Source organism: Dipodomys merriami, unplaced genomic scaffold, assembly GCF_024711535.1.
Source record: "Dipodomys merriami isolate MVZ:Mamm:240054 unplaced genomic scaffold, mDipMer1.0.p SCAF_39, whole genome shotgun sequence".
Taxonomy (NCBI): domain Eukaryota; kingdom Metazoa; phylum Chordata; class Mammalia; order Rodentia; family Heteromyidae; genus Dipodomys; species Dipodomys merriami.
Window position 1 is genome coordinate 6,660,468 of NW_027205492.1, and position 24,958 is coordinate 6,685,425.

The 24,958-nt window shown below is 41.3% G+C and overlaps 1 protein-coding gene across 8 annotated transcripts in view; it reads left to right on the top strand.

The window, feature by feature from the left end:
• Positions 1-24,958, top strand: part of Ncoa3 (nuclear receptor coactivator 3) — a 96,095-nt gene that overhangs the window by 8,899 nt on the left and 62,238 nt on the right. For all 8 annotated transcript variants that reach the window (XM_069989949.1, XM_069989950.1, XM_069989944.1 and 5 more), the window contains one exon: positions 21,466-21,520. The gene's annotated coding sequence lies outside the window, so the exon portion shown is untranslated. The remainder of the gene's footprint in view (positions 1-21,465; positions 21,521-24,958) is intronic.

The following is a 24,958-nucleotide window of genomic DNA, read 5'->3' on the forward strand; positions in this document are numbered from 1 at the left end:
GATTCTTTTTTATTTTTTATTCGTTTTTTGCCAGTCCTGGGGCTTAATCTCAGTGCCTGGGCACTATCCCTGAGCTTCTTTTGATCAAGGCTTAGTTCTCTACCACTTGAGTCACAGTGCTACTTCCAGCTTTTTCTGTGTATGTGGTACTGAGGAATCAAACCTAGGACTTCATGCATGTTAGGCAAACATTCTACCAATAAGCTACATTGCCAGCCCTTAAATGGATTATTGAATTTTAAGTCATCCTGGAGAGTAGCTGTATTAGTTTGATTTTTGTTTGCACATTGAAATTTGACAAATATTGAAAATATTTTAATTACCCAGTATTCAAGGATGACCTAGTATTCTCTTCACCAGTTTTTTTTTCCCCTAGACACCTTCTGCTATAAGTTTATCTCTTAACTTTTTTACTTGACTGATTTGTGATTTTTTATTTTTATATTTTTGGGCTGGTCCTAAAGCTTGAATTCAGGGTGTGTGGGTGCTATTACTGAGCCTCCTTGTGCTCAAGGCTAGTGCTCTACCACTTGAGCCATGGCACCACGTCTGGCTTTTTCTGAGTAGTTTATTGGAGATAGAGTCTCATGGACTTTTCTGCCCAGGCAGGCTGGCTTTAAACCATCCTCAGCTCTTAGCCTCCTGAGTAGCTAGGATTACAGGCATGAGCCACCAGCATTTGGTGAAATATATCTTGCTTTCTTCTTTTCTTCTTCCTCCCTCCTCCCCGCTTTTTCTTGGTGCTAGTACTGGAACTTGAGTTCAGGGCCCTGAGATCTCACTTGCTTTTTCACTCAGGGCTGATCTCTGATACATCTCCAATTCAGAGGTTTCCTTCCTTCCTTCCTTCCTTCCTTCCTTCCTTCCTTCCTTCCTTCCTTCCTTCCTTCCTTCCTTCCTTCCTTCCTTCCTTCCTTCCTTCCTTCCTTCCCTCTCTCCCTCCCTTCCCTCCTTTTTTTTTTTTTTTGGGCCCGGTCATGGGGCTTGAACTCTGGGCCTAGGCGCTGTCCCTCAGCTCTTCAGCTCAAGGCTAGTGCTATACCACTTGAGCCACAGCGCCACTTCCGGCTTTTTTCTTTTTGCTTATGTGGTGCTGAGGAATCGAACCCAGGGCCTCATGCATGCAAGGCAAGCACTCTACCACTGAGCCACCTTCCCAGCCCCCTTCCCTCCATTTTTGGGTCCGGTCGTGGGGCCTGAACTCTGGGCCTGGGCACTATCCCTCAGCTCTTTAGCTCAAGGCTAGCGCTCTACCACTTGAGCCACAGCGCCACTTCCGGCTTTTTTCTTTTTTGCTTATGTGGTGCTGAGGAATCGAACCCAGGGCCTCAGACATGCAAGGCAAGCGCTCTTACCACTGAGCCACCTTCCCAGCCCCCCTTCCTTCCTTCCTTCCTTCCTTCCTTCCTTCCTTCCTTCCTTCCTTCCTTCCTTCCCTCTCTCTCTCTTTCTCTCTTTCTCTCTTTCTCTCTTTTTCTCTTTTTCTCTTTCTCTCTTTCTTTCTTGGTCTGGGCCTGAGCACTGTCCCTGTGCTCTACAGCTCAAGGCGAGCGCTCTACCACTTGAACCACAGTGCCACTTCCAATTTTCTGGTGGTTATTGGAGATAAGAGTCTTACAGACTTTCCTGCCTAGGCTGACTTTGAACCTTGATCCTCAGATCTCAGCTTCCTGAGTAGCTAGGATTACAGCCATGAGCCACTAGCACCTGGCTCAGAGGTATGTTTCTTATAGGAAACATATGGTTGGATTGTGTGTGTGCGTGTGTGGGCACACACGTGCGTGAGTGCGTGCGTGTGCATGCATGTGTGCATACTCAGTGCATGCTTGTGCACGTGTGCATTTGTGCTCTGGTACTGGGGCTTGGACTCAAGTCATGATCATAGCCACTTCTTTCTTACTCAAGGCTAGTACTCTACCACTTTAACCATACCTCCTTTGCTGGCTTTTTTGGCTCCATTGCTGGCTTTAACCATAGCTCCATTGCTGGCTTATTTTGGAAATAAGAGTTTCATACACTTTGCTGCCCAGGCTGACTTTTTACCATGATCCTCAGATTTCAGCTTCCTGAATAGAATGTAGATAGGAGGCATTGGTGCCAAGCAGATTTTTTTCTTTTTTTTTTTTTGGGGGGGGGTCCAAGTTTGTCATTCTACTTTTTAAATTAGAGAGTTAACATTTTCAGTTAGTATCCAAAGGTATGCTTTATTTACTGTCATTACTTCTTTCCTCTTCCTGCTTTGCTAATCTAGTCTTCTAGTAGGGTTTATTCTTTACTGTAGTTTTCTGTTCTTAACTTCTTCTTTCTCTGGATAGTATTCCCTTAGGTATCTTTTTTTCTTTTTTGGTAAGTTGTGGGCTTGAACTCTGGGCCTGGGCACTGTCCCTGCGCTCTTTAGCTCAAGGTGAGCGCTCTATCGCTTGAGCCACAGCACCACTTCTGGTTTTCAAGTGGTTTACTGGAGATAAGAGTCTCACGGACTTCCTGCCCGGGCTGGCTTTGACCCGCAATCCTTATATCTCACCTCCTGAGTAGCTAGGATTACAGGCGTGAGCCACCAGCGCCCAGCTTCCCCTAGGTATCTTTTGCAGAGTTGGGTTAGTAGTTGGAAATTCCTTCAGGTTTTGTTTATCCTGGAAGGTTTTTATTTCTCCTTCAATTATGAAGGACAGCTTCACTGGATATAGTAGATTGATAATTGCCTTTCCAGGCTTAATTTATGCCTTTCCATGCTTTTCTTGCCTTTAGTAGCTGTGTTAAGAAATTTTTTTTTTAATGGGCTTGTGATTATATATTGATTGCTGCTCTTCTTTTGTAGCCTCCAACATTCTTACTTTGTGTATTTAGTATTCAGTATAATATGACTCCTAGTTTTTGTTCTCTGATCCTTCTGTTTGGAGTTCTATAGTGTCTCTATCACATGGTTGACACTCTTAAATTTGGGGAAGAAGTTTTTTTTTTTGCTATTTCATTGAATAGGTTAGCTATACCTCTATTTGCTACAGTATTGCTTTTCTTTTGTACCAGGGGTGTGGAACCTCTGGCCAGAAGGCTATATATAAGGTCATCTAAATGAGTTGGTGCATTATGAGATAGACAGTCTTTTTTTTTTTTGTCAGTTGTGTGCTTCTTGCTAGGTGCCTAAGGTTGTCTACTTATATTGATAGTTTTGCGTGGTCTACAAATGATATTCTAAATATCCAAATGGCACTTGACAGAAAAAAGGTTCCATACCTATGATTTGTAGTTTTGCTCTTGTCCCAGAGGTCTTGCAAATCCCATGTGTACTTTCTTGGGTTTGAGAAGTATCTTTGATTGATTGACCTAATTATTATTATTATTATTATTTAAGTTGGTCCTGGGGCTTGAACTCTGGGCCTGGGTGTTGTCCCTCAGCTCTTGAGCTTAAGGTGAGCTCTCTACCACTTGAACCACAGAGCTACTTCCAGTTTTCTGGTGGTTTATTGGAGATAAGGGTCTCATGGACTTTCCTGCTGGGTCTGGCTTTGAACCATGATCCTCAGATCTCAGCCTCCTGAGTCCCTAGGATTACAGGCATGAGCCACCAGTGCCATAGTTGAGCTCTTCATTTCTAAGTTCAAGTTGATGTTAAAGAGGAGATTTTTATCTCCTCTTTAAAAAAAAAAAAATGGTACTGGTCCTGGGGCTTGAACTCAGTCCCTAAGGTTTTTTGTTTCATGCTGGTACTGTACCACTTAAACAACAGCTCTGATTCTAGCTTTTTGGTGTTTAGGAGATAAAAGTCTCATGGACTTTCTTGCCTGTGCTGGACTTGAACTGTGATCTTCAGATATCAGACTCATGAGTAGCTAGGATTACAGGAATAAGCCACCGTTGCTGGCTTATTGCCTGATCTTGGTAATATAGTGTCTCCCTGCTTCCCAAGACCTCAGGATAGTTGGGACTCCTTTTTACTTTTCTTCTGTTGGCTTGATTGCTCTGGTTTTGTGCCTTCCTGCCACTTACCTTAGTTATTATCTTGGTTCTAAAGAACTTATCTTAAAGGAACTCATCTTAGTTCTTTTTTCTTTCTGTCTTCAGGATATCAGAATATAGTCTTTTCTGTGTCACTAGTCTCCTTCTGGGGTATGATTCTTCTAATCTGCTTCCTTTTTATTTTTTGGAGACTGGGTTTCCATAAAGTCCAGAATGGCCTTGAACTGGAAATTCTCTTGCCTCTGAAGAACTAGGATTATAGATGTATGCCACTATTCCTGCTTAGTATATTTAACTACTAAAAGTCATTTTTGAGGTTAAACTGTCTGAAAGTTAATTTTATCTTTTTTTTGTTCGTCATGGGGCTTGAACTCTGGGCCTGAACACTGTCCCTCAGCTCTTCAGCTCTACCACTTCAGCCACTGAGACACTTTGGGTTTTCTGAGTGATTTATTGGAGATAAGAGTCTCACAGACTTTCCTGCCCGGGCTGGCTTTGAACCTCGATCCTCAAGTCTCAACCTCCTGAGTAGCAAGGATTACAGTCATGAGCCACCGGTGCCTAGCTAATTTTACCATTTTTAATAAAATGAATCAGTAAATCATTGTCTGTTTCCTCATTTATTAGAACAAATTAAAATGAAAGTATCCAATATGTTGGTCTGATGTCATCCTAATGAAAAAGTGATAAAAAAAAAAAAACCTACCTAAAAACACTGGGTATGAGGGCTGGGAAGGTGGCTCAGTGGTAGAGCGCTTGCCTTGCATGCCTGAGGCCCTGGGTTCGATTCCTCAGCACCACATAAGCAAAAAGAAAAAAGCTGGAAGTGGGGCTCTGGCTCAAGTGGTAGAGCGCTAGCCTTGAGCTGAGGAGCTGAGGGACAGTGCCCAGGCCCAGAGTTCAGGCCCCACAACCGGGCCCCCCCAAAAAAACAAAACAAAACAACAACAACAGGTATGAGTATATATAGCTCAGTGTGTTAGAGTGCTTGTCTAGCATGTGCTAAGGCATGGTTTGATTCTCTAGCACCCTAAAAAGAGTAAGAACATAGATTCATGCCTTTGAGGTTTTGTTATTACTTTTTTTCTAACCATCACTAAAATTTTTTTTTCCCCCTTCAATACTTGGGATCAAACCCAGGGTCTTACACATGCTAGGAAATTGATCTGAAAATCTCAGTCTATATGAATTAACCCACTGGTATGGAATGCATTAAAAGACAGACAGACAGATGCACACATACTCTCTTCCTTATTCAGATAATCAGCATCACAACATGCTATGTTAAGTTATTGTAACTTTAAATCTCTTAAGTGTTTCCCTAGATACACTGTTCAAAAGGCATTACATGCATCTTAATTAACCAGTTCCTTAATTTAAAGATAAATTTTAATTCTTTTCTATCTGAATTATTTCTGTTACAGTGAAATTTTGAAAGGTTTAAAAAGATAGTTTTTAAAGAAAAGAGTGGAAATTTCCAGCTTAAAAAAAGTCAGACTACTGGTCTAATAGCTGCTTTGCAGGAAAAAAGAAATATGAAAAAGAACCGCAGACGTTCTGGATGTCAGCCTGTGAAATTTTCCACTATTTCCCATAATGACATGCAGTCTTGCTTATACTCTTGTACTTGGTACAACTGCATTTGCACTCAGCCTGGAATTTGAAGTTACCATGTCAGTGATAAGATGACATCTGGCTAGCTTATAGTGGATAGTGGATAAATTCACACACACAAGGTACTGTTTATTTGCTTTATCTTTTCCTTAATGTAGTTGTAAGCACTGAACTTGGAAAATTACTTAAAACTCTTCTAATTTCAAAGTTCCTACTTGTTGTAAAAGATTTTTTATAATAGATTTATCATGCATCTAAACAGCTAATGTAATCATTCCTTTGCTGTGCAAATAAAAATTTTCTAGGATTTTATACTCTGTAGAATACTCAAAAGTAAAACAAAATTTTACAATTATTTTTAATAAAGATTTTTATAAGCTCAATATTCATTAGGTGTGATTCAAGAAATATTTAACATTTTATATATGATTTTAGGTTCCTCAAAATATTGGAAGTCTGTGTATTAAAACTGTATTGTACCTTTTGCTTGGTTCTTCAGAAGTTTAAAAACAATATTATCCCATATTCTCAGCAGTGGAAGTGCAGGTTGCCAGCTCTATAAGTTGGCAGATTAGAACATTGAGTACATCACAACCACACTGTAAAATACCTGCCTTATTTGTCTCTTAGGTGGCAGATAGCTTATCAGTGGTATTAAGGAATGAGAGGGAAATTCAGGTTTTGAGTTAACTTGTGTGTGTGTGTGTGTGTGTGTGTGTGTGTGTGTGTGTGTGTGTGTGTGTGTGTGTGTGTGTGTGTGTGTCTGTCTGTCTGTGTGTGTGTCTGTGTGTGTGTCTGTGTGTCTGTCTGTGTGTCTGTGAGTCTGTGTGTGTCTGTGTCCTGGGGCTTGAACTCAGGGTCTGAGCATGGTTTCTGAGCTTCTTTTGCTCAGGGTTAGCATTCTGTCACTTTGGCCACAGCTCTGTTTCTAGCATTTTTATAGTTTATTGTAGATAAGAGTTTCATGGACTTTTCTGCTTGGGATGGCTTTGAACCACAATCCTCAGGTCTCAGCCTCCTGAGTAGCTAGAATTAAGGGCATGAGCTACTGGTGTTCAGCTAACCTTTTTTTTTTTTTTTTTTTTTTTTGTCAGTCTTGGGGCATGAACTCAGAAGGTTGGGCACTGTTCCTGAGCTTCTTTTGCTCAAGACTAGCTCTCTACCACTTGAGCCACAGTGCCACTTCTGGCTTTTTTTCTTTTTGCTTATGTGGTGCTGAGGAATCGAACCCAGGGCCTCAGGCATGCAAGGCAAGCACTCTACCACTGAGCCACCTTCCCAGCCCTGTTTTTTTTTTTTTGTCACATGGTTTTTTTTTTTTTTTTTTTTTTTGGGTCCGGTTGTGGGGCCTGAACTCTGGGCCTGGGCGCTGTCCCTGAGCTCTTCAGCTCAAGGCTAGCGCTCTACCACTTGAGCCACAGCGCCACTTCCGGCTTTTTTCTTTTTGCTTATGTGGTGCTGAGGAATCGAACCCAGGGCCTCATGCATGCAAGGCAAGCACTCTACCACTGGGCCACCTTCCCAGCCCCATTGTCACATGGTTTTGCACAAACTCTTGCTTCAGCCACATGAATGCTGGGATTACAGGTGTTCATTTTTTTGTTTGTTTGTTTTTGGGTCCAGTCGTGGGGCCTAAACTCTGGGCCTGGACGCTGTCCCTCAGCTCTTTAGCTCAAGGCTAGTGCTCTAGCACTTGAGCCACAGAGCCACTTCCAGCTTTTTTCTTTTTGCTTATGTGGTGCTGAGGAATCGAACCTAGGGCCTCAGGCATGCAAGGCAAGTGTTCTACCACTGAGCCACCTTCCCAGCCCCATGTTGTTCTATTTTAAACAAGAGTTACCAGATGCTGTCTGGATATCTGGATTTTTTCCCATTTTTCTGTGGGCTGGGATTGAGCGTTGTACACAAATGCACATTGTTACTGAATTACATCCCTAGGCCCAATTAACTACTCCATTAAAAAAAAAAAATCAAAAAACAACCCTGGAGTTTGAACGTGGGGTTCTGTGCTTGTTTGATAAGCCCTTAACCACTGGACCTTGACCTCTAGCCTTCCCATTTAACTTCTTTACTTGAATTGTGGCCATCAACTTAGTTTTGTATGGACCATCATTTTTCCTTGGTAATGGATCATCATCATCATCATCATTATTATTTTGGTAGTTTGGGGGCTTGAACTCAAGACGTGGGCACTGTCCTTGAGCTTTCTGTTTATGTGGTACTGAGGAATTGAACCCAGGACTTCAATACATGCTAAGCAAACACTCTACCACTAAGCCACACTCCTAGCTGGTAATGGCTTATTTTTCTTTAAAAAGGTTACAGAATGTAATTTGTGCTATATTTTCATGATAGTCAAGCTAGTTCAACAAGTGACTATATATGAAAAACAAGAGGATTTAAATATTCTATTTAGGTGACCTCTAGTTGATTTGACACAAGTCTTTGGGTCTGAGAATGAAATAGTAATTCATGATGTGATTTTTAGGCATGCTTTTAGAAATAAAATATGTAATATTAATTTGTTTGAGTTGGAGGGCAGTAGTAAACCTGAGCTCTACCAATGTTCTTTCCAGGAGAGCTTGATGTTCAACTCTTTAACTACAATTATAAGACCTTTGTAAAAATGATTTGTGCACACATATTGTAAGATGATTTAAAAATATAACTATAATTTGCTCTGCCTCTTGAGAGTTTGTATTTCATAAATAACCCAAATTATTCTTCTCTTGAAATGAGAATGTATGTTTTGTTTTTAGAAACTAAAGGTAACTTTCCACTTATTTGTGCCCCCCCTTTTGCCTTTTTTCAGCATTTATTGCCTTTTTCCTTAAACTATTTTCCTCTTCTCCTCCTCCTCCTCCTCCTCCTCCTCCTCCTCCTCCTCCTCCTCCTCCTCCTCCTCCTCCTCCTCCTCCTCTTCTTCTTCTTCTTCTTCTTCTTCTTCTTCTTCTTCTCCTTCTTCCTCTCTTTCTTCCTCTCCTTCTTCTCCTTCTCCTTCCTTCTTCCTCCTTTTTTTTTAAGCACCCATCCTGAGGGTTGGACTAAGGTCTTGGGCATGTCTCTGAGCTTTTGTGCTCTAGGTGAACGCTCTCCTATTTGAGCCACAACTTTACTTCCAGCTTTTTACTGGTTAATTGGAAATAAGAGTTTCTTGCCTGGGGTGGTGTTGAACTGTGATCTTTGAATCTCAGCCTTTCCCTACACTTTTTTTTTTTGTGGGGGGGCTGTCCTGGGGCTTGAACTCAGGGCCTGGGCACTGTCCCTGAGCTGCTTCTGCTCTAGGCTAGCACTCTATCACTTGAGCCTTAGTGCCGCTTCTGGCTTTTTTGTTTATGTGGTACTGAGGAATGGAGCCCAGGGCTGTTCATGCTGGGCAAGCACTCTACACTAAGCCACATTCCTAGCCCTCCCTAAACTTTTATTGTTAAAAGAAAGCTTGGGTAGAGCTGGGAAGGTGGCTCAGTGGTAGAGCGCTTGCCTTGCATGCCTGAGGCCCTGGGTTCGATTCCTCAGCGCCACATAAGCAAAAAGAAAAAAGCCGGAAGTGGCGCTGTGGCTCAAGTGGTATAGCACTAGCCTTGAGCTGAAGAGCTGAGGGACAGTGCCCAGGCCCAGAGTTCAGGCCTCACGACTGGACCCCAAAAAAAAAAAAAAAAGAAAGCTTGGGTGCCCAGCTTTGACTTTGCTGTTTCATAAGGTTTTCCCTAATGGCATGCCTAGATTGCTATTTTTTTGGGGGGGGGGGTCTGGTCGTGGGGTCTGAACTCTGGGCCTGGACACTGTCCCTCAGCTCTTCAGCTCAAGGCTAGCGCTCTACCATTTGAGCCACCGTGCCACTTCCGGCTTTTTTCATTTAGCTTATGTGGTGCTGAGGAATCGAATCCAGGGCCTCATGCATGCAAGGCAAGGGCACTACCACTGAGCCACCTTCCCAGCCCCCTAGATTGCTATTTATTTTTATTTATTTATTTTTCTGGTCCTGAGGCTTGAACTCTGGGCCTGTGTAGTGTCCTAGGCTTGAACTATGGGCCTGAGCTCCTTTTACTCAAGGCTAGCACTCTACCACTTGAGCCACAGTGCTACTTCTGGCTTTTTCTGTGATTTAATTGTAGACAAGTGTCTCATGGACTTTCTTGCCCAGGCTGGCTTCAACCAAGATCTTCAGATCTCAGCCTCCTTAGTAGCTTAGATTACAGGCATGAGTCACTGGCACCTGGCTAGATTGTTATATTTTAATCTTTCTTGGATTGCTTAATTTTTTTTATTAGCACACATTAGTTATTCATGGGGAGTTTAAAATTTCCATGTATACAGTGTATCCCAACCAATTTTACTTCCTATCACCTTTCTTCTCCCCTTCCTAAAACAATTTTGGCAGGTTTCATTGTTCTATTTTCATATATGCAACAGAGTGGCTTTTTTGTTAAACTGTTTCTTCTCCTACTTCCTCCTCCCCCTTCTCCTCTCCCTCCCCCTCTCCCTCCCCCTCCCCCTCCTCCTCCTCCTCCTCCTCCTCCTCCTCCTCCTCCTCCTCTTCCTCCTCCTCCTCTTTTTTTTGGTACCCATCCTGGTCAAACAGACTACTTTGACCATATTCATCATCCTTCACCTCCTTGTCAGCCCAACCCCCTCCCAACAGCTCCTTCGTGGGCTGCTTAGTTTTTATAATGTTTGAGACAATCTGCTGACTCACCTTTGATCTTTCTTCTGCTGTAGAAGTTGTATGGCTAAGAGAACAAGAACTCCTGAGTGCTGTTAGTTTGTATACTGCTGTGCCTTTGGTATTTAGGATGGTGTAAGGTGCTGAATGAGTTGTCAGATATTTGTTGAATAAATTCAGAGTAACTGTATCAACAGTTGCTATTTATTGAGCATGTACATATAGGGCAAAATGCTAAGCACTTTGGATGTGAAGTGAATTACAGCGAATGAGTTGTTTCCTGACCATATGCCAGGACTTATTTAAGGTTGGAAGATTTGTTGAGATGCTGCTAGCTACTACTAAATTCCATTGTAAGAGAAGCCATCAGTTATCAAATGCATAACTGTTGTATGTACTACTAGGAAAGCAAGTGTAAAATGGCCAGTTAAACTATTAGATATTGTCTAATAGCTTGTGTATTAATTCTGGTTTCAAGGACATGAAAAAAACCCCAAGAATCTCTAAAATAAAGAATGCTAATAATTTTAGATTGTCTCATTTGTCAACCATGAACTTTCTAAAGGTAGATAGTCTCATTTTAGAGTTGAATAAATTGAAACTCAATTTGGGCACCAGTGGTTCACACCTGTCATCCTACTATACAGGAGGCTGAGATCTGAAGAGCAGGGTTCAAAGCCAGCCCAGGCAGGAAAGTCTGTGTTATCTCCAATTAATCACCAGAAAACTGGGAATGGTGCTGTGACTTGAAGAGGTAGAGCACTAACCTTAAGTGAAAAAGCTCAGGGGCAGTGCCCCAGGCTCTGAGTTCAAGCCCCAGGACTGACAAAAGCCAAAAAAAAAAAATTAAACTCATCGATTAAATGTACAAGCTGTCAAGGTGGGAGATCCAAATGGAGTTCTCAAGTTTTCAATGCCAGGTTCTTGTTATTATCTACCCCCACAGCCTTAGTGATTAAAAATAGGTTAAAATATGCATGTGCCTGTCAACTCTGACTTGAAAATTATTAATTATTGTGGCTTTAAACATTTCTTTTTTGTTATTTAAATTAACCCATTTGTTGTAGGTTAAGGATATCTGAAGTGGTAAAGTCCCTACTGGTCTCTCAAATCTTTCCCTCTTGTGAGGTAGACTTGATTGTTGAGACAGAAGTGGTGTTGAAGGTCCAGCACAACTAGCCACTGTTATGTGCAGGAAAACTGTGCCAGATTCCAATAGCCCGATTACTCACCTTGATTTTGCCACAGAAGGAACCAGGTGTACTTGATGTGCTGGCTGATTTCAATTTTCTTTGCCAACTTCTGGAGGAAGGCACCATCATAGGTATCATATTTATGGGCAATTTAGACTTCCTTGGCCATATCACTATGACCTAAGCTGTGCTCAGACAAAAACATTTTCCTAATTTATTTTTCCTTTTTAAAATCTAAATAAATATTTCCTTTACTGTGTACTAGCTACTTTATATATCTGCATAAATATAGCCTTAGCACACAATTTAGGGGAGATTAGAAATATGAAAATAATGTCAATTAGAGATTTCAATAACATCTCATGAGCTAATGAAAGAAATTTAACAAGTCAATGAAGGATTAATTGCCAAATAAATTGAACAAAAATTGCTTTTGGAGTTCAGAGGAAGTAAATATCACTTGAGGCTAGTCTAGAGAAAGATATAAGTGAATTCCTTGGAGATGTGTACAGTTAGTGATACTATTTACTCTACTTTTAAATCAGATTACTGTTAGACAAGAAACAGTGAACTGAACACAAAGAATTTTTGTATCTTAATATTTTTATATCTGGGAACACTTGAACTAAAATAATAGAAAAGTAGAAATCATTGTACATTTACATCAATTAGATGGAGAGATAATGTACTTTTAGAAGAAAGTACATTTCACATTGGGTGAAAGAAAGGATTCTCTTTGATGCCTCCAGGGCCTTGCCACATTAATTGCCAGTTGTAGGTTTTGTGCCATTGCCAACGGTAATGGTATTCATGATAAACTACTAAAGTTGGAAAGAAGCACTAGCCCTTTTTATATTATGAATGTACAGGAAAAGATGCACAGCAAAGAATGGGTCCAGTGTTTCACACTACAGTTCTGAAACAGACTTATAACAGTGAACATTAGGATTTAAAGTAGGTTACATGTTTCACAGACCAGTAAGTACTAAAAGCTGGGCAAGTGGGAGAAATGCACTTTGGGTTTAGGGCTAATTTGAGGCATTTTAGTTAACCATGTGGAGATAATCTGAGTGAGGCACAACTTAGGGTTTTTTTTTTTTTCCTTTTTCTTCTTTTTTTTCCTCCCTGTGCATTGCTGAGAATTGAATCATGGGGTCCTACACATGCTAGGCAACTGCCCTACATCTAATATTATTTTTGAGACAGGATCTTGCTACATGTCAGGCTGGCCTTGAACTCAAGATCTACCTTGTCATTTCCTCAAGTTTGATTCTCTGTTTCCTCCGGAAATGTGTTTTGCATTTTTGTGGTTGTGTTTTGCGATTTTACTGTGTTTGAGAAGTTGGTATGCACTTTTCATGTTTCGGAGCTGGTTTGTCAAACTTAAAAATTAATTAATCGGTTGTGGGTCTGGAACTCTGGGTCTGGATGCTGTCCCTCAGCTCTTCAGCTCACGGCTAGCACTCTACCACTTGAGCCACAGCACCACTTCTGGTTTTCTGGTGGTTAATTGGAGGTAAAGTCTCATAGGGTTTCTTGCCCGGGCTGGCTTTAAAGGAACCATGATCCTCAGATCTCAGCCTCTTGAGTAGCTAGGATTACAGGTGTGAACCAAGAGCGCTCGGCATGCATCTATTTTTCTGAAAGAGTGATTTAGCCTTTTTTTTTTTTTTTTTTTGGTAGGTGGTGGGGCTTGAACTCTGGGCTTGGGCACTGTCCCTGCGCTCTTCAGCTCAAGGCGAGCACGCTACTGCTTGAGCCACAGCCCCACTTCTGGTTTTCTAGTGGTTTATTGGAGATAAGAGTCTCACAGACTTTTCTGCCTGGGCTGGCTTTGAACCTCGGTCCTCAGATCTTAGCCTCCTGAGTAGCTAGGATTATAGGCGTGAGCCACCGGTGCCCGGTGACTTAGCCTTTTTGTCTTTGGCTAGATACAGAAAAGTTTTGGGTTTTTTTTTTTTTTTTTTTTGGTCTTAAATCGATTTAGGCATTTGTGTGTTTAGCTGATTTTTCCGTAGGCATGCATTGAGTCCTTACAGTGTGTGCTTTCAAGGTTATTGGTTTTTGGGTGCTTGCTTTTTCTCTTTTTTTCATTGCCTTGATTCTCTTCCCCTCTCCCCCTTTTTGGGACTCCTGCAGTATATCTGTTAGATCTTCTTTGCATATTGTGTGTGTGAAATAAACTTCCCAATGATTCCCTGTCTACATAGCCAACTCTCTTCTCAACCTTGCCATTTGGAGTTAGAATTTGACATCTCATACTCACCATTTCTAAAACTGAGCTCCTGGTCTTTTCCCCTGTTCTTTACCAGAAACTTCCTTTTTATTTGTTGGTAACTTTGGCTTCTACGTGCTCAGGTAAAAATCCTGATTCCTTTCCTCCACATCTGTATATTGCATGTATCTAGAATCCAGTTATGTCTCAACTTTTCCACTGAGCCACCGTGGTCTGTGAGTTACTCTAATCACTGGGCTAGATCTCCTTGTGTTTTTTTGTTTTTGTTTTTTGTTTGTCAGTCCTAGGGCTTGAACTCAGGGCCTGGGCACTGTCCTTGAGGCAAGTACTCTACCACTTGAGCCACAGCGCCACTTCTGGCTTACTCTGTTTACGTAGTACTGAGGAATCAAATCCAGAGCTTCATGTATGCTAGGCAAACACTTTACTACTAAGCCACGTTCCCAGCCTGATGCTCCCTGTGTTTTACCCTTGGCTCTGCATAGTCTCAGTAACAACTGTTGGAGGGATCTTGCTTGTTTGCTTCCCCTAACGATTCTGCTGGGGTTCCCCATTTCACTCTCTGAAAACCAGAATCCATATTACAGTCCTGTGTGGTTTGCTCCTGAAACCTTTGCTTGCTTCTTTCATTCTGCTCACTTATTTTTTGAGAGAAAGTTCTCACTATAGTAGTAGACTACAGTATGCTATCATGATCCTCATGATCATCCTGCCTCAGTCTTCCCAGTGCTGGGATTTGGGGCATCTGCCACCATGCCTGGCTTTCTTGTTTTACTGTTTTTTTTTTTTTTTTCACATCCTGGGGCCTAAATCCAGAGCCTGGGTGCTGTTCTTGAATTTTATTTTTTTAATTTATTTATTTATTTTTGGGTCTGGTCGTGGGGCCTGCTCTGGGCCTGGGCGCTGTCCCTCAGCTTTTCAGCTCAAGGCTAGCGCTCTACCACTTGAGCCACAGCACCACTTCTGGCTTTTTTCTTTTTGCTTATGTGGTGCTGAGGAATCAAACCCAGGGCCTCATGCATGCAAGGCAAGCGCTCTACCACTGAGCCATCTTCCCAGCCCCCATTTTTTTTTTTTTTTTGCTCAAGGTTAGCACTTTGCCCACCTGAGTCACAGCCCCACTTCTGGCTTTTGGTAGTTAGTTGGAGATAAAGAGTTGCAGGGATTTTTCTGCCCTGGGCTGGGTTTGAACCAGTGATTCTCAGATCTTAGTCCTGAATAGCTAGGATTACAGGTGTGAGCCATCGGCATCTGGCTCTTGCTCCACTTTTGATCCAGTGTTCTTCATTCACTATAGGCATACCCCTGCATTTGGGTGTGCCCTTTCAGGGGTTGCTCTTTCTGTCTTATATAGGACTAATTTTACCTCAAATCTTACCTTCTCAGTCAAGCCCACTCATAATCTTACTACTGGAAACCTCTGGTTGGCTTCTAGTAGGCCAGTAATTTACTTACTGTATTATTGAAGGATAGGAGGAGTCTTAGTTCCTTTGGTTTGATGATATACAATACTTAAATAGGTCTGGCACATGGTAGATGTTGTTGTTGTTGTTCTTCTTCTCTTCCTCCTCCTCCTCCTCCTCCTCCTCCTCCTCCTCCTCCTCCTCCTCCTCCTCCTCCTCCTCCTCCTCCTCCTCCTCCTCCTCCTCCTTCTTCCTTCTTCCTTCTTCCTTCTTCTTTCTTCCTTCTTTTTTCTTTTTTCTTTTCTTCTTGTGCTGGGGCTTCAATTCAGGGCCTGTGTACTGTTCCTGAGCTTCTTTTGCTCAAGACTAGCACTTTACCACTTGAGCCACAGCGCCACTTCCAGCTTTTTCTGTTTATGTGGTACTGAGGAATTGAACCCAGGGCTTCACATGCTAGGCAAGCACTCTACTACTGAGCCACATTCCCAGTCCTTACAGGCCCTTACTTCCTTGGCAGAGCCATTTCTACCCTGATCTATGGCATTAAGGTGTTTTTAAGCATACAAGTCCTTAAGTCCTTGTGTTCAATCCCCAGTTACCCCATCTTCCATACATCTTTTTCTGTGTTGCAAAATATCTTTCATCATCAAATAATGTAGAGGATATATTAAGTTCCTGGACTTCATTGGTTTTATATTGGCTCCTGATCTTTTTTTTTCCCCTACCTCGGTCATGAGCCTTGAACTCTGGGCCTGTGCTCTGTCCCTCAGCTCTTCAGCACTTGGCAAGTGCTCTACTTCGTGAGCCACAGCAATACTTCTGGTTTTCTGGTGGTTTATTGGAGATAAGAATCTCATGGATGGGCTGAGAAGGTGGCTCAGTGGTACAGTGCTTGCCTTGCATGCCTGAGGCCCTGGGTTCGATTCCTCAGCACCACATAAGCAAAAAAGAAAAAAGCCGGAAGTGGCACTGCGGCTCAAGTGGTAGAGCGCTAGCCTTGAGCTGAAGAGCTGAGGGACAGCGCCCAGGCCCAGAGTTCAGGCCCCATGACCGGACGCGCCCCCCCCCCCCCCCCAAAAGAAAAGAAGAATCTCATGGACTTTCTGCCTGGGCTGGCTTTGCACCGTGATCCTCAGATCTCAGCCTCCTGAGTAACTAGGATTACAGGTGTGAGCCACGAGCACCTGGCTTACCTCCTGATCTTTTTAGACTGGAATTGTTTGTAGAAATCCAGTTAAAAAGAAAAGCACGGTGCTAGGTGAGTCTGGCTTGTAAACCTAGCAACTCAGGAGGCCGAGACCTGAAGATCACAATTCAAAGCCAGCCCAGACAGTAAAGTCCACGAGACTCTCATCTCCAATTAACCATCAAAAAGCCGAAGGTAGGGTTGTTGCTCAAATAGTAAGTAGAGCACCAGCTTTGAGTGAAAAAGCTAAGGGGTAGTGTCTAAATTCTGCAGTCAAACACCAGTATCAGTACAACAAAAAGAAAAGAGAAAGGAAATAACAGCGAAGATGGACGTGTACCTAAAATTGGTTAAAGATAGGGAGGAATTTAGAGTAGTATTATATCTATTACACGCAAGGGAAATCCTTTTCTATTTTCTTGTTATGAAAAGCCAGTCATAATAGTTTTTTTTTAATGCATTTGTTTTTATTGCATTTTCAATGGCAGTTTGAGAAGGAGGGCGGAATTATGAGTCATCTTCCTCAGATACAGGCTGGAAAATAAATGTTATTTACCAACATAAATGTTTGCTTGAAAATAGGGTCTCAATATGTAGGCTGGCCTTAACTCACCATCTTCTTGTCTCACAGTACTGAAATTACAGCCACGCTTCGCCACACCCAGCCAGTGTTTGTTTCATTTTTACAGTTATTAAAAGATTACAACAATGCTGATTCTATTGAAACATTTTATATGTACATTTTTTTATAAGTAAAAAATTATTATTTGTTTGTATTTTAGCAATTTAGTTTGCCTATTTAGGAAACACAAAGGAAAATAATTTTTGCACAGCTTGATTTTTTTTTTTTACCATGAAGATAATGATTATGTCCCTGTCCATCTAGAATAAATAGGAAGGTTAAAATAGAAGGGCAGAATGAACATTGTTAACACTTTTTCTTGATGGGTTGTGGGAATCTTGAAGGGAGGTCTGTTTCTCTTGGTTTTAAAAATTCTGATGCACTAGGTTGGTCCTTTCCTGAGGATGAGGCACTTTTGTGGTAGTGTTGCCATGGCGACTGTCTTCCCAGTGCTGCCTCAAGGTCACTCATCACTCATAGTACGGAATACTTGGATTTCTTTAAAGAAAAATGTCAACACTCAGTAGATAAAATGAAGTTATTACATTGTATCACTCAAGCAGTGCTAAAAATTATGAACAATATATTGTTAACAGTATTGATAAATTATATTTTAATATTAAAATTTAACCTGCAAGATTAGAAAAAGAATGGTAAATTCATAAAATAACTAAGCCATGTATTCTAATACTTGGATTTTAAAAGTCACAAAATAAAATCAAGCTACTTTTTTTTGTATTCAGGATGTCTACACATAGCTCCCTTAGTATTTATTTTTTCATAGGAAAACAGGAGCAAAGATTCCTCAGCATTTCTTTTTTTTTTTTTTTTTTGTAAACTTAGCTTGAAGTTGCCAGTTGTTTCAGCAGTTGTTCATGAGAGCAGATCTTTATATTGCAAACTTCATTTTAGAAGTCTATTGTCTATCTGGCTTTCATGTACTCATTGCATACTGGTATTAATTTTTTATTGCCCTTATTTGCTGAATTTTTATCTGTATAAATATAGGTGTTATGCCAGCAAAGCTGTTCTCAAAGGATTGTATGTACGTTTGTTATCAAGTGGCTTGCCAGAGAAGTAAAATGTGAAAAGAAATGCCTCATTGCCTTAGTTTTTATTCTGTCTTGTTCTATGGAGAGAAAAGTCAGAGCTACATGCTTCCATTAGGTTGGAAGGTGACTTTGAAATTGGAGATGGGAAAGCATTATTGTAAAAAGGAAAGTACTACTGAAACAAACAAGCAAAAAAGCTGTTAAAACATACCTGGCTGGAAAATGTGATCTTTTAGCTAATGAGAACCTGACTAGTTGGCTGCACTTTCAGGAGAGGTGGATAATTGGTTCCCGTAAAGCATTTCATCTCTGCTCCTGCAGAGCATACCTTTGCAGTGTCTCATCAAGATATTTTTACATGCTTGAAATTTCATTGAAGGAAGATCTATAGATAGTATTGTAAATATGCCAGGTAGTATAGTATAGTTTCATGTGTGCAGATTTGTGGAGTAAAGTGTTATCTGAGAGTGTTTTTTTTACTGATTTATTTGGTAAATGGAGCTAATTTAAAACTATGTGAGCTATGCTATAAAGCAACAGGATCTAAAACATTATTAGCCTGAGAGACCAGTGTCCTGTACTGATCCTATCTGTATTTTACTCTCTGAATGTATTCATAGAGTTCTGTGTTGCTTTTTTTGGGGGGGGGGTTGTGGGGCCTGAACTCTGGGCCTTGGCACTGTCCCTCAGCTCTTCAGCTCAAGGCTAGTGCCATACCATTTGAGCCACAGTGCCACTTCTGGCTTTTTTCTGCTTATGTGGTATTGAGGAATCAAACCAAGGGCCTCATGCATGCGAGGCAAGCACTCTACAACTGAATCAACTTCCCAGCTCCTTCCTTCCTTCTGTTTGTCTGTCGTGGGCTTGAACTCTTGGCCAGGGTGCTGTCCCTCAAGCTCTTCAGCTCGAGGCTAGTGCTCTACCACTTGAGCCATGGGGTCACTTCGGTTTTTTTTTTTTTTTTTTCCTTGGTGGTTTATTGGAGATAAGAGTCTCAGGGCCTTTCCTGCCTGAGCTGGCTTTGAACCATGATCCTCAGATCTCAGCCTCCTGAGTAGCTAGGATTATAGGTGTAAGCCACCAATGTCTGGCTTGTGTTGCATTTTGTCTATAAACCAAGGTGAAGTGCTTTAGTTCAAGTGGTAGAGCACAAGGGAGGCCCTATTCAATTCCCAGTACTGCTAAACAAACAAGGGAGAGCAAGCAAGCCAGCCAGCAACAAAACCTCATAAAATAAGGTGGTTCCATTCCCGTTGTGGCCTTCAGGGTCACTATTTCTTAGTGTAGTAAAATTTGGATTATTATTATTATTGCCATTCATACGAATCTATAATGCTGAATCTTTCAAACTGATTTGTTTGACTTGGATTCCAATTAATTTTACTTTTCCCCAGGTAGTTATGGAGCGATTTTTGTATTCCAGGCACATATTTAACTCTGATGCTTTGAGAGGAGAGGAGGAAGAGTGAGAGTGGTTGGTTATGTGGCAATAATTATCAATTAAAAAACATTTTGTGATTAACTCTGGCAGGTTAGAATTGACTACAGAAATAGAAATTGAAGGTTTTTGTAATGTTCTTTTTTTCTTTCTTTGTCAGTCATGGGGCTTGAACTCTGGGCCCTAACACTGTCCTTCAGCTCTTCAGCTCAAGACGAGTGCTCTACCACTTCAGCCACTGTGCCACTTCCAGTTTTCTGAATGGTTTATTATTTCTGTCTGGGCTGGCTTTGAACCATGAGCCTCAGATCTCAGCCTCCTGAGTAGCTAGGATCACCGGGGTGAGCCACCAGCACCCAGCTGAAGGTTATTTTTGGTGGGGGGGGCAAGGGGGGGTTCGGTCGTGGGGCTTGAACTCTGGGCCTGGGCACTGTCCCTGAGCTCTTCAGCTCAAGGCTAGCACTCTACCACTTGAGCCACAGTGCCACTTCCGGCTTTTTTCTTTTTTCTTATGTGGTGCTGAGGAATCAAACCCAGGGCCTCATACATGCAAGGCAAGCGCTCTACCACTGAGCCACCTTCCCAGCCCTCAGCTGAAGGTTTCTTTAACTGTAGTGTATGAAATCCTTGGCTTCAAAAGCTGGTGCTTTGCACAAGTGTTTTTTTGGTTAAGAATGTCATTTTTTTGTTAAAAGTATTTACAAAATTTTATTCCTTCCCTTCTGCCCTTTCCCATTTCTTCCCTTCTTCCCTCCTCTCCTCTCTTTCTTTCTTTCTTTTTCTCTCTTTTTCTCTCTTCTTTCTCTCTCTTTCTTTCTTTTCTTTCTTTCTTTCTTTCTTTCTTTCTTTCTTTCTTTCTTTTCTTTCTTTCTTTCTTTCTTTCTTTCTTTCTTTCTTTCTTTCTTTCTTTCTTTCTTTCTTTCTTTCTTTCTTTCTTTCTTTCTTCTTGTTTCAGTACTGGTGCTTGAACTCAGGGCCTCTTGCTCTTCCTTGACTTTTTTTTTTTTTTTTTGGTCAGTCATAGGGCTTGAACTCTAGGCTTGGGATCTATCCCTCAGCTCTTCAGCTCAAGACTAGCACTCTACCACTTGAGCCACAGCACCACTTCCGGTTTTCTAGTCGTTTATTGGAGATAAGAGTCTCACAGACTTTCCTGTCTGGGCTGGCTTTGAACCACGATCTTCAGATCTCAGTCTCCTGAGTAGCTAGGATTACAGATGTGAGCCACCAGTGCCCAGCTTCCTTGACTTTTTTTGCTCAAGGCTTTTTTGCAGAAGGCTGGCATTCTACCACTTCAGCCACATGTCAACTTCTGGCTTTTTGCTGGTTAATTGAATATATGAGACCTTGTAGACTTTTCTGCGGAGCTGGCTTTAAACCACAAGCCTCAGATCCTGAGTAACTAGGATTATAGTTGTGAGCTATGGTTACCCAACTATTAAAACATTATTTTCTTTTGTCCATTGTGGGGCTTGAACTTAGGGCCTGAATGTTGTTCCTGAGCTCTTGTTGTTCAAGATTGTGCTCTACCACAGTGCTACTTCTGTTTTGCTGGTGGTTAATTGAAGATAAGAGTCTCAGAAACTTTCCTGCCAGGACTGGCTGGGATTATAGGCATGAACCACAGGTGCCTGGCTACTATTAAAATTTTTATTGAAAAAATTTGAAGTTTTCACAAGAGAAATATAAGGGAAATGTGAAAGCTATTTTTGTAGAATTGCCCTTGTTTACCCATTTCTGTGTATACGTTTATACCATTGATTTTGTTGGGTTGATCTTTTGTGCTTATTCTGTGAATAAATATTTGATAGAACATAATAAATATAGTGACAAATATGGATTTGCTATAGCCTAATGAAAAGAAACTCCTGGTTGAAGCAATGCTCAAAGAGTTTTCTCTCATCTCTACCTACTTGTGAAAATATTTCCATAGAACAGATTCAGTCAAATTTCTAGATCTGTGAATGTCTAAAGGATATCTTTTATGTTTGGATAAATATTTAGAAATTGCCTTCCTGAAAGCTTTAAAAGTTCATATGATACTTTATTGTACGTTTTCTTTGGATGATGGTCTTATTATACTTTTTTTTTTTTTTGATAGGTCGTGGGACTTGAACTCTGGGCCTGGGTGCTGTCTCTGAGCTCTTCAGCTGAAGGTGAGCACTCTACCACTTGAGCCACAGCGGCACGTCTGGTTTTCTGGTAATTAATTTTCCTGCCCAGGCTGGGGCTGGCTTTGAACTGGGATCCTCAGATCTCAGTCTCCTGAGTAGCTAGGATTATAGGGGTGAGCCATCAGCACCCCTGCTACTTTTTTTGTTTTGTTTTTTTTTTTGTTTATTTTGGTCCTCTTGGGACAACTCAGGGCCTGGGTGCTATCCCTGAACTCTTTTTGCTCAAGGCTAATTCTCTACCATATTGAGCCTCACTCCACTTCTGGTTTTCTGGTGAGTAATTGGAGATAAGAGTTCTCACAGACTTTCCTGCCCAAGCTGGCTTTGCACTGCGATCCTCAGATCTCAGCCTCCTGAATAGCTAGGATTACAGGTGTGAGCCACCGCCGCCCAGCTTCCCCATTGTCATTTTATGAGAGTTCTCTACCATATTGTACATGGTTTCTTCTTTGTTGGACTGGGTGGTTCCTGTACTGCAAACATGGAGAAGTCAGTTTTTTCTTTTCCTCTGCATTTGGCAGAAATCCAAGTACCATTCCTGGAAGAGAGCTGAAGACATTTGGTGTTTTATAGCATGACATTAATTCATAAGTATGTGTGTGTGTATTTTAAATTCCAGAAAACTGTAGTAGCAATGTTGACATCTTTTAACTATATTTTAACCTCTGGTGTCTAGAGATTTATATTGCCATTACAAATTGTTATTGTTGTTGTTATTATTTCTTGTAGTGCTAGAGATTGAACCTAAGGTCTTGCACATACCTAGGTAAATTAAGCCACATCCCTAGCCCTCTACAAATTATTTGATGGCACTTACTCCTTTCAAGGCTAGCACTCTGCAGTTCAAGCACCACATTTCCACTTCTGGATTTGTGTTGATCAAATAGAAATGAGAGTCTCATTGACTTTCTTGCCTGAATGAGCCTCATTCTTCAATCCTCAGATCTCAGCCTCTTGAGTAGGTAGGATTATAGACCTGAACTACATGTGTCCAGCCTTAATGCTTAATTCTGTGCTTTGTTCTGTGTTGCCTTTGGAATAATTAACATGGTCAAGAGAAATTGAGAAAAAAATCCATTTCCCCTTCACTGCCCTACAGCTGTCTTGAGAAATGTATGAATGTCTTTCCCTATCTTTTGCAGTGTCCCATTTCAAAGGCATGTGTATTAGCCAGCTTTTGGTTACTTTAACAGTTACTTGAGCTGGGCACTGATGGTTCACAACTATAATCCTAGCTACTTAGGAGGCTGAGATTTGAGGATCTTGATTCAAAACCAGCCCAAGCAGGAAAGACCTATAAGACTCTTTTATCTCTAGTGAACCACTAGAGTACCCACAGTGGTAGTGCTACCTTAAGCAAAAGAGCTCAGGGACAGCGCCTAGGCCCTGAGTTCAAGTCCTACGACTGACCAAAAACCATCAACAATAACAACCAACCAACCAACCAACAACAAACCAGTTTCCTGATCTAATCTTTTCTTTCTTTTTTTTTTTTTCTGGTAGTGGGGCTTGAACTCTGGGCCTGGGCGCTGTCCCTGAGCTCTTCAGCTCAAGGCTAGCACTCTGCCACTTGAACACAGTGCCACTTCCGGTTTTCTAGTGGTTTATTGGAGATAAGAGTCTCAGGGCCTTTCCTGCCTGGGCTGGCTTTGAACCATGATCCTCAGATCTCAGCCTCCTGAGTAGCTAGGATTACAGGTGTGAGCCACCAGCGCCTGGCTCATAATCAGCTTTTAAAGCGAATAGATTTATTTTTCTTCACAGTTTTTAGAGTCTTCGTCCATCTTCATTGGTTTAGTCTAGCCAGTATATCATAATGGGAGCATACAGTAGAATAACCTAAATCATGCTTAGAAAGGAGACAAGGAGGAGGTCCCTTACCCCCAATGACTTTAAGACCTTCCTTTAGGACCCACTCACATCTTTCAAAGTTTCATCACCTTCCAAAAGTGGGCCACTGAAGACCAAGGCTTTATTATACATACTTTGGGGGGCACTTATGATACAGAAATTTCATTAGCTATGCACTAGGTTCACTGAATTTGAGATATTCCCACAGTATGTTTGAGGTCAGCTTCCATTATGGCTCGGTTCCAGGCTGATCTAGAACTCCTTGCAATGTAGCTCAGGATGGCCTTTGATTAATTAATGATCTTCCTGCCTCTCCTAAGTGCTGGGACTATAGACACATATCAGCATGCCTAGCTTCCTAACAGGATTTTAAAAACTCTGTTAGCTTTGTACAACAGCTTACCTTAGCTACCTAGGAGACTGAGATCAGGAGGATTCTAGTTCAAAGCCAGCTCAAGCAGGAAAGTCATTGAGAGACTCCCATCTTTAAACAGCAAAAAGCTGGACTGGGGATGTGACTCAACTAGTAGAGCACCAACTGAGCAGGCTTAGAGCTATGAGTTCTAACCTTTATCCAACCCCCTTTCCCCTTTGTTGAAGTTATTGGAGTAAGTTTCACTTCCAGAAAAGGTTAGGAAGCACAGGAGTAAACAACTCTAAACTTACATAAAAAATAAAAATAATGTCAATGAATATATCAATCATTTAAAAAGAGGTATATATGTCTATATATTCATTAAAAAGCACAAGATGGGCATGGTGGCACACATACCTGCAATCCTAAAACAAAGAAGAATGAACAAAGCAAAATAAACTATGGTGGCATTGGGGATGTACCTCTGTGGTAGGACTTTGTTTGTTTGTTTTAATGTAGTGTGTCTTGCTGTATAGCCCAGGCAGACTACATACTTCTGCCAAGTGTTGAGATTACAGTGTGCACTGCCCTGACTACATTGTGGTAGGCATTTACTTAGTTGTTTTGGAAGTGTTTTCCACAGGATGGAAAAAACTTAAAACAAAAGCCACAGTGAATTATTTGTTAAATGTCCCTGGAATATCATGGTTTGAGTGTAATTCTCACTTGGTAGCTAGGACACCAAAATCAATTCATTTGTTCAAGGCTATATGCAAAAATATTATAAGCAGTATATAGATTTCCTGACTAGTAGTTTATCCAGTTTGTTCAGAGGTGTATAGGACTTTGCTTTAGCAAAGCTATCAAGTTTTGAACCTTGATACTCCTGCTTCTATCATCTTAGTAGCTGGCATTATAAAGCACGTACTACCATGTGTGGCTTTAATTTTTTAGGGAGAAGATTTTTTTCTGTGTGTGTGTGTGTGTGTGTGTGTGTGTGTGTGTGTGTGTGTGTGTGTGTGTGTGTGTGTGTGTGTGTGTGTGTGTGTGTGTGTGTTTGAATACAGAAGCAAAATGGCATTTGTATTAATGTTGGTAAGATAATTCAACTGAATTTCAGGACAAATCTTTACCACGTATTTCCAATAATAGTTTAGATTTCTGCCTTCATGACTTTAAGGTCACACGTGGTTTTAGATACAGGAAATCTGAAT